The 17,450-nt window shown below is 37.6% G+C and overlaps 1 protein-coding gene across 1 annotated transcript in view; it reads right to left on the minus strand.

Moving 5' to 3' along the window:
• The window catches only part of ZNF385B (zinc finger protein 385B), a 449,758-nt gene that overhangs the window by 405,418 nt on the left and 26,890 nt on the right, over nt 1-17,450 (minus strand). The gene's annotated exons all lie outside the window — the stretch shown is intronic.

Genomic DNA, 17,450 nt, shown 5'->3' on the forward strand with positions numbered 1-17,450 from the left:
CACCATCCCCTTCCTCCCACTCCCCAAGATTTCATCTTCAATATTCTGATGCCATCTCCTCCCTCAGCATTGCAGACTTTAGGGAGACTGAATGTTGGGGTCTTTCTTTTTAAATTTTACATACTCTCTGTGAGCCATAATGTGACCAGGAAATGAGAATCTAAAATTAGCAGTCAGAGAATAGATACAGAAAGAAATAATTAAAATATGAAAACCAGCTATCCAAAACATTGCTATTACCTTCACATGCAACAGAGTTTGAGGTTTGGAACTGTCAAACAGGAATGGAATTCAATGTTTAGATGAATAAGGGATCAAGTTTTTGGAAGGTATTAGGAAGGAAAAGAGTATTTCAGCAAGGACTAATAGTGCTCTGTTTCTTAATGGAACTCTATAAAGCTGCCAATGAAACAACAAAACAAACAAGAGCTTTGATGTGCTCAAGGGTTTTCTTCAGTGAGGGAGGTGGAAGGCAGGCTTCTTAGCAACAATGAGACATCTCAACTCTAAGTTGATGATTATTTCATTCCTTTCAGAAAACTCAGACACTACTTTCCCCAGCTCCAACCACCTCTATGAAGCCAAGAGCTCTATTGATAGCTCTGCTGAAAAGCAAAACTTGTTCCTAAGGTGCCTTTAAAGTATGCAGCACTATCCCTAAATCAAGGGGTCCATGCAAAATCTCTCTCCACAATAAACACAATGGGGTATGTACCCAAAAGAAACCAGAGGTTTCTTTCCCATCACCCCAAATTTTAAAATTAACAAAAGGCTTGATTATACATTTCTCCAAAGAAGATATCAAATGGCCAATAAGCACATGAAAAAATGTTCAACATCATTAGCCATTAGAGAAATGCAAATCAAAATCACAATGAGATACCATTTCATACCCACTAAAATGGCTACTATTTTAAAAATGGAAAATTACAAGTGTTGGAAAGGACATGGAGAAATAGGAACACTCATTCACTGTTGGTAGGAAAGCAAAATGACGCAGCTGCTGTGGAAGACAGTTTGGGGGTTCATCAGAAAGTTAAGCATAGAATGAACATATGACCCTGCAATCCCATTTTTAAGTATATACCCAAAAGAATTGAAAGCAGGGTCTCGAGTGAGTATTTGCATACCATGTTCACAACAGCATTATTCACAACTGCCAAAATATGGAAGCAACCCAAGTGTCCATCAAAAGTGAACAGATAAACAAAATTACAGATACATATAATGGAATATTATTCAGCCATAAAAAGGAATGAAGTTCTGATACGTGTGACAACATGGATGAATCTTGAAGACATTGAGTTAAATAAGGCAGATACAAAAGGAAAAACATTGTATAATCTCACTGATATGAAGTAATTAGAAAAAGCAAATTCATAGAGTCAGAAACTAGAATACAGGTTACCAGGAAGGCTGGGGGTAGGGAATGGGGAGTTGGTGCTTTAAATCGTACAGAGCTTCTATTTGGGGTGAAGGGAATGTTTTGGTAATGGATGGCGGTGATGGTAGCACAACATTGTTAATGTAATTAACGGCACTGAAATTATATATTTGAATGTGGTTAAAAGGGGGAAATTATAGGTTGTATACATGTTACTAGAATAAAAATTTTAAAAAACAGTATAATACAAAACAGTCAACCCTAATGTAAACCATGGGCTATGGTTAATAGTACAATTATAATAATGTTATTTTATCAGTTGTAACAAATGTACCACACTAATGCAAGGTGTTAATATAGGGTGATATATGGAAACTCAACTCTGTTTTTATGCATGATTTTTCTGTAAACCTACAACTTCTCTAGCAAAAAAAAGTAGAAATAAAAATACAATTAAATTAAAAATCTAAAAGAGACATACAATTACTTAAGGAGATAAAATGCTATGGTATACTATAAGAGAGTGATAACTCCCTCAAGCTGCCTATAAATTACTAACAGCCCACCATGTGCCAGATACAGTGCTAAGCACTAGCAATATAGGACTCAAAAATACATAAATATGAAGAGGGTGTGTCGGGGAGAAAGAAGGCACAAGGAGGAGCCTGAACAAAGACTTGTAGGTGTAGAAAAAACAGTGTTCAGGGAACTGCAAGCAGCTGACTTTTGAGGAAAGAGACAGTGTGATGGAGGGGGTGGGAGGGAGGGGTAAACAAAGATGTGGGAAGAGTTTCCCAAGAAATTAGAATTCTCTCCTGTAGGCAATGGGTAAGCCACTGCATTAGTTACAATATTTGATAGCTGATTCATAACAGCACTCAAATCATTTTAAGGAAGTGATGACACACTTCCAGCAGTAGGATATTGGTGTTTTACATTTATATTTTTGTAACTATCAATAATAATTTATTTAAAATATTTAATTATTTAAATATTAATATTAAATATTCTTTTAAAAATTAAATTAACCCTCACACATATCTTACAACCACAACCATCCCACATTTCCTTAGCACCCTAGTATGTACTGCTGCATATTAAATGCTGCCTCCACTGGGGCCAAAGTTGATGCAAATATTGCCTTTTTGTGGCGTTTTTAAAGCATACCATACATAAAAGCAAAAATCCTAAGTGTACAGTCTATGAATCATCAAAAAGTGAACGCTCCCCATGGAACGAGCTTTAAGATCAAGAAATGGAATATTACCATAACCCCAGAAGCCCCCTCATGCCACTATCTAATCATTACCTGCCTTAAGGGTAACCATGATCATAACTTCTAACGCCATGGATTAGATTTGCCTAATGTTAAATTTACTACAAACAGAATTGTGTAGCATGTATTCTTTTGTGTGTTTTGTCCATGTTACTGTGTGTAGTTATAAAGCATTTAATTTCATTGCTCTATAGTACTCCATATTATATATATGAATATATCATAATTTATTTAACCAGTCTACTATGAACTGATATTTGAGTACTTTCCAATGGGGGCTTTACTAATAGTGCTTCTATGATCATCCTTGTGGTTTGGGGACATATGTACTCATACCTGTGGAACTGCTGGGTCTCTATATATATTCACCCTATGAAAGTATCATAAATATATCTATATCTATGTATAAAATGCATGATACTTTCAAAGGGTGAATGTGAGACAGTGATATGGGAATATGGGGAAAACCACAAAAAAGCATAAGAGGTAAAAAATACATTCCACAAATAACAGCTGGACAAAAATTTCAACCCTAATTATTAAATCATTTATTAATTCTTTCCTTATATAAGTCCACACAATAATGGCCACTTTTTGCAAACTCCTTATTAAAAGAACAACATGCACCCATTTCTGCTTTGTGGCTTAAGTGAAATGTATAAAAGAATAAATGCTTTATTCAACTTTATCCTTTAGATAATTTGGTTCAACATTAAGTAAACCACTACTGTGAGTAGCTGTATTACTGCTAAAAAGAAGGTAACAAGAGAGTATAAAATGAAACATTTGTAGGAGAAATAGGCTCTTGGTTTCATGAAGTTTGAGAGTTTGGAAAATACAAATCACCTCAAGAAATTTAAAACCTTTTCTTTAAATAGGCCTACATAACCAATACACTGATAAGTGTATTTCTGAAAATATTTCACAAGACTTGCATGATTTGAAATATAAGGATTTTGTGGATTTCCTGGGCTCTGTACCTGAAAAATTCCCAGAGATCATCTCACATTTTTATTCCTAGGATCCATAATGTCAGAAGATGTTAAGTCCTGTAAGCCAAGTACAGGCCACAGGAAAAAAAGAAAAGGAAGTCAAGCATCTCAACAATCCCCCTAAACTGGTAACTGAAAGAAAGGAATGGATTAACCAAAAAATAAAAGTTATAAAGAATGTAACTGCTTGAACAAGAGTTATATGGAACACTTTATTGAGTGACTAGGTTTATTAAGAAATACAGCCGGCCTTAAATCACATTCACTATTTGACAGCCTTTTCAAATCATCGTAAAATATACTAAAAGACCAAATGTCAAATTTTTACACTGATAAACAATTCTATGTCTGTGCCAGTTTGTATATATTTTGTTCTCCAAAAGCCATGTTCTTTAATGCAATTTTGTGGGAGCAGACTTACTAATCTTTTTGATTAGGGTGTGACCTCTTGATTGAATGTTCCCATGGAGATTAGACCCTGCCCATTCAGAGAAGGTCTTGATTAGTTTACTGGAGTCCTTTAAAGGGAGCTTACCCAGAGAAAAGAGAGACGAAAACTCTCTGGGATCTGCTAAGCCAGGTCACACAGACGTTAGACACTTAAAAGCCAACAGAGATACTTAGAGAAGCTTAGAGATGCTTGGAGATACAGACAGAAGGACACTTGGAGATGCTAAGCTTAGAGATGAAGCCCAGAGTGCTCCAGAGAAGCTAAGAGAGATGCAGAGACATTTTGGAGAACGCCATTTTTAAATTCAACCTGGAAGCAAAGAAACAGCAGACTCTAGCCACTGCCTTCCCAGCTGACAGAGGTATTCCGGACACCATCGGCTGTTCATCAATGAAGGTATCCTCTTGCTGATGCCTTAGTGTGGACACTTTTATGGCCTTAGAACTCTAATTTTGTAACCAAATAAATCCACTTTATAAAAGCCAATGCATTTCTGATATTTTGCATAATGGCAGCATTAGCAAACCAGAACAATGTCTGATATTTCTCTACATGGTTAAAGAGACCTTGTTCATTGAAAAAGAATTAAATATTCTTCCAGGTTTTCAGTGATTAAAAGAAACTTTTTCAAGAGTAACATTTATTCACTTACAAGAGTAAAAATTAAATGAAGTGATTTTCATTTTCAGGAACTTGAAATATCTGAAAACATACTACAATATTTATAAAATGGAAAACAGAGAAGTTGCACTTGAAACCTGAAATTAAGATGATCGGTACATACAGACTTCCTCTGTCAGGCAATGTCAGTAATTATAATGATGGTAATAATGATAGGTGACATTTACTACACAGTACAAAGTACCAGGCACTGTGCTACAGATTCTATGTGTTATCTAACTTAAACCTCACAATAACCTTATAAGGTAGGTATTGTTATCCTCATTTTTAAATTAAGGAAATAAGAACTCTCCCCAATTCACATAGCTAGTAAATGATAAGCAGGCAGGCTGGCCTCACCATGCACTTTTCATCACTGTGTTATGTTCACTCAACTGCCAAAGTAAAGATCCAACAAAACTGCATGAACACCCCCCAAGGATTCCAAATTTATGGGACCAAGTCACTCAGGAAAAAAAAGAAGGTAAAAATGAGCTATCATCTAAATAATGTTTAAAAAAAAAAAACCCATATTGTGACCTAGATATGCTAGATATGGGAAATGAATGCATAATCTCTAATTTTCCAGAATTAGACTTCCTTGCAAACAGATGCCAATGCTCTCATGGCCCAGAAGATTGCTCAAATGCTCCTTTCAAGAGAGAAAAAGAGAGGTCCATACATGTATAGCACGTAGTTATGGGCATGTGAGCCAGGGGAGCAAGATCTGGGTCAGGAATAAGGAGACCACTGCTGTGGTCCGAGATCCACCACCCCTGGGACGTGCACATCCATCTCTTGACACATCGATTTATTAACTCATAAAGAGACTGGTTGAGGCAATCTCTAAGTACCTTCTAGCTCTCTGATTCATGCACTTGGGACCTTGAAGATTATTAATACTTGTGACAGAGAGAAATAGCTCAGAGAAAAATAGCTCATAAACAAATTAAAATAGGGTGTAAAATTTGGTTTCAATTAAGGCAAGACTGCCTCAGTGCACCATGGCAGCTGAGAGTTTCAGGTTCTCCAGCAGAACCTTTTCCAGAGACAAATCCTGGAGTATCAGAACAACCAGATTAATTAAACTGTAAGTGTTAGGAAAATGAGTCTCAGTTTGTTTCTTGGATGATTCTGGATAAACAGGGCCTTAGAAAAAAAATCACAGCACAGGAAAAATCTGGCCTTTTTCTCTACTTACAGAGTAATCTTCCTCCTCCTGCCAGTGCCCTCGGTTGCCTTCTCCCACCCACCCTACTACACTAGGCTTCCATCCCGGGATGGTCCTGGAAGGTTTCTATCTGCTACAAAACGGTCACCTCTCCCTTTAAAAATGCAGTGGAAGTACAGCTCCTTTAAGATTTAAAAGGAAAGCAATCAGATTAAAAGGAATCAGACTACAGTGGTATAAATGACTGAAAGGAGCTTAGCCATCCCAGTGTCAGTATTTGCATTTACAAAAGTTAATATACATAAACCTTTCAAAAGTAGAATGTGGATAAGTAAGAGGGAATGTTAAAATCGTCTTCTTTTTTTTTTTTTTTTAATTGATTTGGTTTGAGGAAATGAAAGGGAACTACTCTAGGGCACCTGGTCTTTATTACCCAATCCAACTCAGCCCACCAAATCAGAACAGCAAGACCAGACACCGATCAATCTGCCACCTACTTCTGAAAGACGGCTAATCCAAACTGCATGGCCTTTCTCCAAGATGTCATGATACACGTGTCTTTAGGCCAACTATTTAAATTACCAGCCTAAATTGTCAAGTATACATTTCATAATAATCATCACATGTAAGATATGCTTAGAGAAAATGTTCAAGGCATAATAACCACACACACAGAATACAATTAATTTTTGTCACATGAGTAAATGGACTGTGCTAAAAACAGAAGTGATTTTGATGACATTGCCTTCAACAAGAAACATTTTATGCATCTGAAATTTCTCTGGTTTTGGCTAGAAATAACAATATTATATCAAAAAAATTTTTCAAAGTTATTTTATGGCTTATTGGAATTCACTTTTCTCTGAAGTCTACCAAAACCCATTATTTTACATTTCTCTAGGTATGCCATCCTGGCTGTGGCAGTCTTTACACAGTCCCTATCTATAAACAAAGTATCCAGAAAAAACATAAAAACCAAACAATCAAACAAAAAGCAATTATTCAGACAATCAGATACTTACTGCAATTTTAATTTATTTGAACACAATTGAATATTTGATTTTATTTTTTGGTTTTCAGTCTTTTGTTTGTCCAAACAAATATAACTCTACTGTGACTATTTCAGGAGAATATGCAGGAAAATAATATAAATAATGTGACCTTTTTCTTTTTCTTCCAAACTGTTTCAGACTTCACAAATGAAATGTGGTACAAATAAGAAACAGTATTCTATACATAATGAACATCTAGAAAAAACAATGAAAACACACAGCAGAAACAAATGCACAGTATCTTGCTAAAGTAAAAAACAGTATAAATTCTCAGACGTGAACTTAAGGGATTAACAATTAAAGGAGAAAGTATTAATTCCAGGATCAAAATAATAACAAGAATTATTACTTGTATGACCCTTTACAGTTCTACAAATGTGTTGATACCCATTATGCCGTTTTGATAAAGCTGCCCTGTTCATTAATGGTTCAAATACACACTGCCATCTTATTAGAGCTTGAAGTTAAAAATGACTGTGTTCTTAAAACTTGGAAGCACTGAGTATACTTCTGATACAGTTTTGACCTCTGAGTCATGTTAATGTTTTGCACATAAAAAAGTTAAATTTAAATCAAAAAGGATGGGGGGAGAAAACTAAAACTGAATTCAAACAGAAACAAACTAACAATCATATATCAAATAGATAACTATGGAGAAGAAAACATAAAAAGAATTCAGGTAACTTTTGAACATAGTATATGACTACATCCTCAATGATATCTATTCTAAAAACAAAAGAACTGCAAAGAGATCTGAGACTTTATTTAAAGATTTTGTGATGGTGGTAGTGGTGTAGCGATTCAAAAACAGTTCGGGGTTTATTGCAGCCACAAATGAGTAAATATTAATGCATGGATATTCTTGGGAACTAGGGTCCTCTCTGTGGGAGCAGGGAAATGTAGACACAAATGCAGGAAGAATAAAAAAACAATGTTATGGTGTTGGATTAGAATTAGAGGTACCAGGCTGAACTTATGATGGTTTGGAGCTATGTACCCTCAAAGAAAAACATGTCGTTAAACCTAATCCATCCCAGCCATGTTACACAATAAAACTGTATGAGTTATTTCTCTGACTCCTTTGCTGTCACACCTCTGTGCCTCGCCCTTTTCCCCTGTGGTAGATACTGTCACATATCCCTGTAGTGGTTTGAAACTGTATGTACCCCAAAAAACATGTTCTCAAACGTCATCCATTCCTGTGGTTATTAACCCATTGCAAGCAAGACTTTTGATGAGGTGACTTCAGTTAAGGTGTGGCCCAACTCAATTAGGATGGATCTTAATCATATTACTGGAGTCCTTTAAAAGCAGAATGAAATTCAGACGGGTAGAGAAAAAGCCACAGAGAAAGCAGCCAGAAGCTGAAAGCCAACAGAACCTGGAAGAGAAGGAGAGGCCACCACGTGCACTGCCATGTAACAGGAAAGCTAAGGACCAAGAAAAACTGGCAGCCAGCCCCAGAACACCACAGTCTTCTGGGAGAAAGCATTGCCTTGATGATGCCTTGATTTTGGACTTTTCCTATCCCCCAAACCATGAGTCAATAAATTCTCATTGTTTAAACCAACCCATTGCAGGTTATTTGCTTTGAGAGCCAGGAAACATAAACAGAACTCATGATTGATTCTGTGCATTATGTGGTGATTATGTATTTTCTAGTTCTGTCCTCTGAACAGTTCTTAAAGCAATGATACCTTGGTATCAATGAACATACCTAGTTCCCAGATCTTGTTTTCTAAATACCTTTCCTCATATCCAGGACACCCTGGAGAAATCACTGATTCCTGGGCTGGGGCAGGAAAAGTACAAAGTGATCCTAAAACCTCTTTCTGTGCCAGCAAGAGACGAAGTTCTCAAAAACTGATTTGAAATGTCAATGGGAATAGAACCCAGTGGAAGAGGCTCTCACTAGTCAAATCTGGGACAATTTAAGCAACAAAATGAATAAGGACAGGAATGGATTATAACATAATGGATTTCTTTCTAAATCCTTGAGTCTATACTGATACTTTAAAGAAGGAGTGGAAGGAAAGCTACTTTTTACCAAAAAAAAAAAAAGCTAACTAATGAGTATAGAAGGAACAAAAGGAATACAGTGATCATTTGTACAACCACCATAGTAAGAGCAGATTCTGGAAAGCTGTATCAGTGGATACGAATCTCTTAGGTGAAATGCCATTAGGAAATGAGATATTCACAAGCTCTCAAAGTAGCTCCCCTCAGATTATTTATTGACTGAAAAGGGGAAAAGATACCTCTCCAATGGGTAAATGTGGTAGACACACGTTAACTGAGGAATCAGGCTTAAAATCAACGTTAGGACTAACATGTGACACCTGATCTTATACACTATGATGGACACACCATCACCTATGGAGTGTGTGGTGGTTTGAAGCTGTATGCACCCCAGAAATGCATGTGCTTAAAGTTAATCCATTCCTGTGGGTGTAGACCCATTGTAGGTAGGATCTTTTGATGAGGCTACTTCGGTTAAGCTATGACCCACCTCATTCAGGATGGATCTTAATCCTGTTACTGCAGTGCTTCATAAGAGAATGAAATTCAGACAAAGAGAGAGAAAGCCTCGGAAGCAAGAAGCTGAAAGCAATGAAAGCTGGAAGAGACCAGCAGATGCTGCCACGTGCTTTGCCATGTGGCAGAGGAGCCAAGAATCAGCAGCAGCCAGTCTTCAGGGAGAAAGCATCACCTTGATGATGCCTTGATGTGGATATTCTCATGGCCTCAAAACTATAAGTTTGTAAGCTAATAAATTCCCACTGTTAAAGCCAACCCATTTTAAGGTATCTGCTTTCAGCAGCCTAGCAAAGTAAAACAGTGTTCCTGTCAAATATGTTTAAACTAAATCTAATCATGAGGAAACATCAGATAAGTCCAAATTGAGAGACACTCTGTAAAGCAACTGTCTTATACTCTTCAAAAATAACAATATTATAAAAGACAAAGAAGGCTGAAGTAAAAATCTAAACAAACAAACAAAAAAAAAAAACCCATAACTCCTAGCAATAAAGGACATTATTGGGACAATTTGGGGAATTTCAATACAGGCCATATAACAGACAAAAGCACTTTAATGTTAAATTTTCTGGATGTGACCAGAGACACGCTGAAAGTATTTAAGGATGACGTTGCATTATGTCTACAGCTAACTTTGAGATACTTTAGTAAAAAAAAAAAAACAAAAGACCAACAAGATATATAAGGAGAAAAGAGATAAAGCCAAGGTGGCAGATGGTTACCGAGTGGTGAATCCATGTTAACCAATGGTTTTATACAACTTTTCTGTGTATTTACAATTTTTCAAAATGAAAAGTTGATATGGGGGTTGGGGGAAACCCTTGAGGAAATGAGACGCTTCTTTGTATCTTTTGGCCCCAAAACTCTAAAGTTACTATTATTCAGGTGGGAAGCCCTACCCCTTATGGGTACATATAAATTAAACACATGTACTACAGTTCCTCTGGGGTGCTAGTGGGGGCAGGGAGAGAGAACCTTGGAAAGGTCTGTGGAATTCAGCACTTGCTGGAACACCATGTTCTCCCTACAGTGGCCGCCAAGGCCCAGCACTCTCTGCCTCTCCCAGTTCTCAATTCTTGCCTTTCCCATTGTTACATGTTATTCCTCATGTCCACTTTCCTTTCTTCTGTTCCTCATAACTGTCCAGCTTGGTCCTCCTGGGGATGGGGTGGGGGGTGAGCAAGCTTGGTCTCAGATCCTCAAGCTCTAGAGCCTTCATATCACGCACATCTCGGCGGGGCTGTCTCCCCTTGGCAGACTGTCCCGGACACCAGCCCTACAGCAGTCCCTTGCTCCCTACACTCTCTCAGAACACCCTTTTTAAAGTTCTTCATGGTCTTACTACAAGTCAGCAATTAGCATGTGTATGCATTTATTTATCAGTTTGTTACCTGTCTTCCCATGACAGGACCTTGTCAGGCTTGCCCACTGCAATCACATGTGCCTAGATCAGTGCTTAATGTTCTCCAAAAACACAGACTCAGTGGACGAATGGCCCTAAAACTCTGCAAAACCCTGCTGATAAACGTCCTACTGTTTTCCTTGCAATACTTGCATTTAGAGTCATAAAATAAAAATGCAAAACAAAAAAATGGGAGGTAATATCCTTTCTCGTATTTCCTCCAAAAGACTTCAAGATATGTAAATCAATGTTCTTGTGTTTTCTAATGAAACAAAATGTACACTTGCATACAATTGCAAATCTTAGCACACTGAACCTCCCTGTCCTTGGGATGATAAATGAATGAGGGGATGTCACTACTGTTTCTTTGCTCCCAGCACTCCAGTCATCAGAGAAAGGAAAGCATTAAACAATTGGAGGTGTGAACCTATTCTGGCTTTCCACTTCATTAAATCATATATCATTTTTACATGTGAGCCGCCAGGCTATAAATCATGTAAGACAGAATGAGAGCTAATTAAAGGGTCAGCTAAGCATATAATTTTGAATTCCTAGGCACCCAAAAACTGAGATTGACAATAAAATGTGATAAAATACAGACTCATTTGCTAATTAATAAAGCAAGGATTTTCAAGTTGCCAACTTGCTAAGCCAAAATTTCATATTTAAAAGAATCTATAGTGAATATAATACTTGTATGATAATGAACTTTCAGTCGTTTATCCCGGGGTACTTCATTAAAATGTACTTGGATTTTAATTTTTTGGGAAGGCTTACAAGGTCAAAAGAAATACCATGAATTGTGTTCTTATTTCAGATTGAAATTCACTCCTGGGATGGGAAATGTTGTTGCTAATTGGTTTTTATATAGCATCTCTGTTCCAACGTACATCCAGGAAAGCAGGTTAGAGGAAAGAAATTCCATTTATCAAGAGGGAAAACTGAAATGGAGAAAGACTAAGATGGCCAAGGTCACGAAACAAGTCAGTAACTGTTCTGAGAGTAGAACCTGAAGAGAAAGCTGACTCACTGTGGTTTTCCCTTCTCCAAATACATGGCTTCATCTAAAAGGTATTCTGAGGGTTTTTAAGTTTACACATTCTTAATATTTGCCCTCCTCACAACAAAGAATTTCACATTTTTAAAAAATTTCACAATCTTTTTTAGATGCTATAATAAACATCAAGACAATTTTCCTTCTTTTAAAGGCCTTTATAGTTGAAAATAAGGCCTGAGATGCAACAAACTGAGAACAGCACATGTAAATACTGGGTTAGAGTATTTAAAAGTCAAGAGAGGAACTAATTTTCTGTCATTACTATAATTTAATAACTAAAAAGACAAAGGGCATTTTCAGAATTGCTGCATTACAATTAGAATTTTATTAACTTGAATAATACCTCAGAATCACAACTAAAAGAAACTGAACATTTAAAGGTAAAATACACCACAAAATATTTATTAGTTATTTTAAAATATAAATCTCTGATATTTCCTGTTCAAGTCCTAGGGTTGAAATATTTTTTTCTCTCTGAGAATACAGAGGTAAATAAAGTGGGAATTAATAGGTTATACAGATCAAGATTCCAGAGTTGTGTCTGGTTTCAAATCCTCTCTCCAAATGAAATGAACATATTTCTTGGGATGAGCAAGTGACTATACAACACTCAAAAAACAAACAAACAAAAAACCAGCTTTGGAACAACATATTCAAAGGATTACCTGCATCTTTCCTAATCATATGCTCCAAGACTAAACCATAGATTTTAACAAGGCTGGTACTTTGGTATCTGCTAAACAAGAAAAACTGCACAGCAAATCCTGACTGTTTAATAGATTTTCCTTTTACCAATCATACAAGAATCTTCATGCACATGAGGTATCTCCCTTTCAATCACATGAAAACTTGGTCATTATCCTTTGCTGCACCCTATTCCAACATTACCGTTATAATACAGAGGGCTCTTTACCATCTGTGAACCCAAAGGAAATGCTTATTTTGTTGCCATTTCCAAAACAAGATTTCTCAGGAAAAGGAAAGCACATGCTTCTAGGAGGTGTCAGGCTATGTATAGATAAGATATATAAATACCTACATGGCTTGATCTACAAGCAAAAAATAGTTAGCCACAGAATACTGAAAGGTTCACAGTATCTCTAGTCTGACATATTTGAGCACTGTTTACTCTTTGGAAAAAAAATCAGTAATTTGAATTTTGTTTCATGGCTAGTATCATGGGAGATGAAATTCATTTATATAAAACTACCCTTAAAGTACAATTTTTTGCTTAAAAAGAAAAAATGAGCCAATAATAAATAAACTAAGAGCTGAATATCAGTTATTATAAACAAAAAGTGGCATTTTGCTCTTCCCTATGAGAGCATGGCCCTTTCAGTGTTATATATTCCGCTCTTTTAATTCAAAGAATATAGGATACCATAAACAATCTGGAAGAGGAAAAATATCTAGAATTGATATTCCTAGGAGATTCTTTCTGGAGGACTCTTCTGCTGAAGAAAATTCACATCTGGATCCAGAAGAGAACTGTTTAGCTCTAGTGAGCTAAAAGGCTCCTACTTATCCTTAAAAGTCAATAACCCACCCAAAGATTCCTGAGTCTGTGTGTCCCAATTAAACACCCAACACACTTAATCCCATGGACCTTTTCAAAGAGAACTCTGTATAGATGGAATCTTTACCAGCACTCAAATCAACTCAGAGCCATCTTCCATTGATTTTTCTTAGCCGGTGGATTGGAAATTTTTTCAGTCAATGAATAACAAAAAAAAAAAGGGCCTTTCCTGACCAGAAAACTAATGCTATCTTTTATTCAAAGTTACTGTTAAATTTAACATTCCATTTTAAATTTTATGGGACCATTTGAAATGATATGAGGTTAAAAAAAAAAAAAGGAAAGAAATGGGCATTTTGTGATGAGTCTCTCAATTTAGTTCAATTCTTTATCATTTAAATCTTTACCAATTGCAGTCAAAATTCTCAGTGTTTCAGAGAACCAACTGTATCAGTAGTTTCCCAATAGGAAAGAAATATCCTACTCAAATTGGGACACTTTGAAGGGCATTTATTTTTAAGGGAACCATTTACAACCATACAGGCAGGGTGAAGGGGAACCGCAAGATCACTGCAGGAACCAGGGGTTGGAGCAGTGGGGCTGTTACCAGCTCTGAGCCTATGGGGAAAAGAGCAGGACGCAGTTTCCTAAACCTAGACAGGAGGAGAGGCTGTGGAGGGGCCACCTGGAGCAGAACTGTCACAAGACACAGCCAGCCTGCAATTCCCTTCTGGGGGAGATCCAGAGAATAAACATTCTGACTTCCTGCTCCATCCTTCCTTGCATCTCCTGACAGCATTCCCCATTAACCAACCCCAACTACAAGACCAGGGATTGAATACATTCAGTCCATACAGGTTGGTTTCCAAGAGCACAGGGCAAACAGAAATTATCCAGCATAGCTCTGGACAGGCAGACACCACACACACCCACTCTAAGATGAGGCTATGTTACAGATGTATTTATAAAGGACACAGAATTTTATCGGAATCAAGGAGTTCACACAAGGCTGGGATCAGGTGCAAGATCCCCCAGCACAGCTTGTCTTATCCCCAAAGTCCATAAAAGGCATATAAAGCTGCCAGTGCCTGGCACGGCATGGCAGGATCTTGTTTCAGAATCACTCATTTCTTGCCACACCAAGTCATATCCATACTCAGGAAGATTTTGACAAGGGGTTCTGGACACCACACAAAGGAGTTTGGACTGTCTACATGTGAAATGGAACCACTGAAGGTCTTTGATCAGAGCAATGCCATGATTAGGTCTTGATGTAGAAAGATTTCTTTGGTGGAACTGTGGAATGGAGATTAGAAAAGGAAGCAAATGGAAGCTAGGAGAGCATTTGAAAAGCTATTGCAACAGTCCAAGGTAACAGAAATTCAGTATTGTCATTTGTTGGTTTATACTTTTAAAAATCCCTTGGTGTCTTAACACTTTGTAATTTAGAAGGAATTAACAGAATTTTGCTCCTTCAATTTTGAAGTTTCTGTATTATCGCATTGATTTCTCTTGCTTTCTTACCTCCTACAACCAATGTGTCATCAAGTCCTATTGAGTCTTTTAACATCTCTAGAACCTGTTGTCTTCTCTTTTCCAATGCTTTAATGGAAGCTGCATTTATCAAATAGACTAGTATTTCTCAAACTATGGATAAATTGTTCTTAAGGATTCCATGAAAGAGAAAGATCTTCTGGCCAATACTTTTGGGAAGCCCTAGGGTAAACAAATTTAAATAGTTTACTTTCCGAGGTTTTAAGACTGCTTACTTGACTTGAAAGTTCCTAAAGGATGTAACACGTGCAACAGTTTCCCCTTTTCATGGAAAACTTATTGAAGTCTCCAGGGAGACTTCTCCAGAATAAAGACTGCAAAAGGCTGACATGGGAAAAGGCCTTCCCTGTATTTCTGTGTAATTTCATTCTGTTACTTGTTGCCCCCAAGAAAGGTAATTCATAGCATAAAGTAGATAAAAGATAAACAATTCTTATAGTTTGAGTTAAAAAAGTCAGGAAAACAATAACCCATAGGCATAGACACTAGATTTGGGAGAATGAGAATGAGAATAAAAGCAAAGCCTCCTAAACCCAGACTAGATAAAGAGAATAGTGAGAGAGAAAGAGAAGGTAAGCAGAGAGTTTAGATACAAGTGGTATCTGAGAAGATGCCCAGGTCCCCACCACTCACCAACCTTGGACTAAGCCCTGATGGAGGGAACAAAGGGATGCTGTGCCTTTTCTGCTAGATAGAGCCCTAGGGAGAAAACAAGATTTTGCAAATGAAATGGCCAACATTTAATATCATGTCTATGACAAGGCTGCTCAACCTTGGCACTAATGACATTGTGGGCCATATAATTCTTTGTTGTGTTGGGACTGTCCTGTGCACTGTAGGATATTTAGCAGTATCCTTGGTATCTACTCACCAGATGCCAATAATGTACTCCTCACATCCAGTTGTGACAACCAAGAATGTTTCCAGACATTGCCAAATATTTCCTGGGGTCAAAATCTCCCCTAGTTGAGAACCACTGGTCTAGATAGATAGCACCTGTTCCGGTTTGCTAATGCTGCCAGTATGCAAAATACCAGAAATGGATTGGCTTTCATAAAGGGGGTTTATTTGGTTTCAAAGTTACAGTTTTAAGGCCATAAAGTGTCCAAGGTAAGGCATCAACAATAGGATACCTTCACTGAAGAATGGCCATTGGTGTCCGGAAAACCTCTGTTAGCTGGGAAGGCACATGGCTGGTGTCTGCTTGCTCCCAGGTTGCATTTCAAAAATGGTGTTCTCCAAAATGTTGCTCTTAGGATGTTTTGTCCTCTCTTAGCTGCAGCTCCTCTTCAAAACGTCACTCTCAGTTGCTCTGAGGTTCCTCTGTTTGTGAACTCTTTTTATAGGACTCCAGTGAACTGATCAAGACCCACCCTGAATGGGCAGGGCCACATTTCCATGGAAACATTCAATCAAGAGGTCATACTCTAATCAAAGGTGTCACTCACAGTTGGGTGGGTCACATCTCCAAGGAAACACTCAATCAGAACGTTCCAACCTAATCAATACTAATACATCTGCCCCCACAAGATTGCACCAAAGAACATGGTGTTTTGAGGGACATAATATATCCAAACAAGCACAGAGCCCTAGGCAATGTTAAAGAGTTCTCTCTCAGTCCCATGTAGGTTGCAGTGCAGGACTTTGCCCAAGAATAAGATGGGATAAAAAAAAAAATCTCAGTGGCAATGGATGCCAGAGAGGAGTGATTATTCCCGGGAAAAAGTAGTATACTCCCGTGGATGCCTCCATACTGCAGCTGCCCTGCAGAACACAGGCCCTGGAGCCAGGCTGCCTGGTTACAAACCCTGACCCTAACCCTTAAAACCTGTTTGACCTTGACAAACCACGCAACTCTTGGGCCTCAGTTTTCCCAGCTGTAAGATGGAGATAATAATAGTACATACCATATCAGATCACTACGATAATTAAGTGAGTTAAAATTTGTACCTTCCCTCTACATATTTAGTCATTGAATAAGTGATGGCTTTTACTGTGTGTATAAAAGTTCTCTGGAATTAGATCCAAGTCAAAGAAGACAGTGTTTCCCTGAAATGACTATAACTAATTTCTACCACCAAATCAAATGAGGTTCAAAGTATAAACTAAAATTCATAGAAAAAGAAAACTATTTTTGTATAACAACTCTGGATTCACATATCTCTTCTCACTGTGTCAGTCTCTTTGCATCCAGTCTGACACTCCCCCTCCCCACCCCTCAGTGCATCTTCACACTGTTATCATGATCACCTTTCTAAATCTCAATACTGATCAGATGATGAGCTCCCCAGTATCCACAGTCAAGATCCCACAAAGATGCCTCAAGAGCTCAAGGTCTAAGGTCTGGGTGGGGAGGGCATGGCAGGAGAGCCCGCGGCCTGCCTTCCCACTATTATC

This window comes from Choloepus didactylus, chromosome 9 (genome assembly GCF_015220235.1).
Source record: "Choloepus didactylus isolate mChoDid1 chromosome 9, mChoDid1.pri, whole genome shotgun sequence".
Classification (NCBI taxonomy): domain Eukaryota; kingdom Metazoa; phylum Chordata; class Mammalia; order Pilosa; family Megalonychidae; genus Choloepus; species Choloepus didactylus.